Below are 2,143 nucleotides of genomic sequence, written 5' to 3' on the forward strand. Positions count from 1 at the left end.
ATATATATATATATATATATATATATATACATACATACATATATACATATATGTATATATGTATATATATATATATATCACTTTTTAAAGTTATCTCTACAGATTTTCTATAGAAATTAGAGCCAGTACTGCTGAAAGTTGCAACGTATTGTTTACGTAGATGTATTCGTATGCAAAACGTCATAACATTTGCTGCTGGTTCTAATCTTTAGAGATAACTTTAAAAAGTGATTGAATCGCACTGCTAACACAGTTAGGACACAGTATTAGCTTATGAACCTTTAATATACTTGGTAGTATATTATGGTTGCATAACGAAATAGCGTCCCTTCCAGCAATATATATATATATATATATATATAGCATGACAGAAACGTGCTGAATACAAGCTGACACACACATAATGTATATATGTATGTAAATATATATATACACACATACACGCAAATACTTGCGTATAATATTATTTCATATCCTTGCTTAATGTTATCGCGGGAAAGATGCGTCAGAGAAGATAGGCAGCTGTATCAAATACTTCCCGAGCTCTAGGTTAGGTCACTAACATCGGAGCTGCATCACAAAACAGGGAATATATACCTGCGGTAGATTAACGCAGGTATGTACTGATTAGCGCTCTATCCAAAGGAATGGAACAAGTTTGTTTCATATTCACTCAATGCTGTACAGTTTTTGCGAATGTTAATCGTTAATCTTATGTTATTAATATAATTTGTGAATATATTTTAATATGCTGGAACTGAATTATATATATATATATATATATATATATATATATATATAACAGTGTTTTACTTTTGTTGTAAGAAAAGAAGAAAAGAAAGAGACTTTGTAATTGGTTGACACACCATGTTCTACATGTTTTATATTCAAATCTTTGGGTTAGTATTAATTAAAATTTATTAATGACCTACTACTTCACTTTTGCCGTTAATGCCCGTTGGAAGGACATGGAAGTCCCCCAAACTGCATTTCTCTTGTGTGCAGACAAAAGAAAACAAAACTGACCTTAATGAGAAGAAGTAGGTTGGCCGAAATGGTGAGTCACCAACTTAACTATTTCTTTTGCATGCAGTTGGCGTCACTGTAAATTAATCTGTAAACTAAATTTATTTTTTTACGTCAACTGATATATGCAATTTTGTAATTTACTTAGTCATTCTCCTGTCCCTGTTTCGGCAAGTATGGTGAAATATATGTTTGTACGTTTTGCAGATAAGGTCTTAATAAGTGGAAACACACTCAGAATTGTCTCCCGTACTTGTGGAAATAATTTTAAAAAATATTAGTCATAGACTTTTTTTGTTTCTTTCTCCAGTACACAATTATTTAAAATGTTTAATGTTTAATATATTAATATATGATAACTTCACTGTTGTTTTCATGCAGATGGTGTCCATGCGTTATTCACTTATAACGACAATTAGTTGCGTTCTGAATTTAAATACTGCCAGAGTCGACTATTTACCATTTCTTTCTTTTACAGGTATTAAAATAAAACCAAATAGCAATCAATCTGTCAATATAATCGATTATTCTACCAAACGTTACAAAAATCGTTATCGTCTTTTCTGCCGTTTTGACTAGAATTATTGATTTGAGTTGGATTGTTTTTATCACTGAGAATGTAATTATAATTCTCTTAACTTTCTTGGCTTACTACGTCATATATTCTAACACCCACTTTACTATTATGTATGCCGAAGGTGTCCCTTGGGTGCCTTCCTCATCATTCTTTGAATTTATTACCTCACTCAGTATTCATTCACAAAAACCTATATTATTCCTATCATTCTAAGCGCTTGAAATTACAGTCAAACCAGGTTTTGTAAATGAGTTTTAATAAGTGCGAAACATGCTTGAAGTTGTCATCGCATTGCTAAATGTTAGGCACTCCACCAATTGCATACCATATTTAATTACTTTCAATCAATTACAATTTCAGTGTTGCCTCCCCTTGAAGTAATCATTTAAATACTGACTATTGTTGTCAAAGAGGGTAGATTTTTCGTTAATTAAAATCTTTTGACATTATAGCGATTTTGCTAGCGAGCATTTCACTATCACAAAATTTTGCTTTGTCGCTTCTCAAAAAAGTTTAAAAAAAAAAAAAAAAAAAAAAAAA

General features: G+C 30.8%; 1 protein-coding gene across 6 annotated transcripts in view; it reads left to right on the plus strand.

Moving 5' to 3' along the window:
• The window catches only part of LOC106873483 (synaptotagmin-6), a 286,327-nt gene that overhangs the window by 221,089 nt on the left and 63,095 nt on the right, over nt 1-2,143 (plus strand). For 2 of the 6 annotated variants that reach the window (XR_001409880.2, XR_001409879.2), the window contains exon 8: nt 966-1,057. The exons of 1 other annotated variant lie outside the window; for it this stretch is intronic. The gene's annotated coding sequence lies outside the window, so the exon portion shown is untranslated. Of the gene's footprint in view, nt 1-965; nt 2,124-2,143 lie in introns of those variants that run through there. 3 more of the 6 variants (XR_008263444.1, XR_008263443.1, XM_014920871.2) reach the window with 3 other exon arrangements.

This window comes from Octopus bimaculoides, chromosome 2, assembly GCF_001194135.2.
Source record: "Octopus bimaculoides isolate UCB-OBI-ISO-001 chromosome 2, ASM119413v2, whole genome shotgun sequence".
NCBI lineage: Eukaryota > Metazoa > Mollusca > Cephalopoda > Octopoda > Octopodidae > Octopus > Octopus bimaculoides.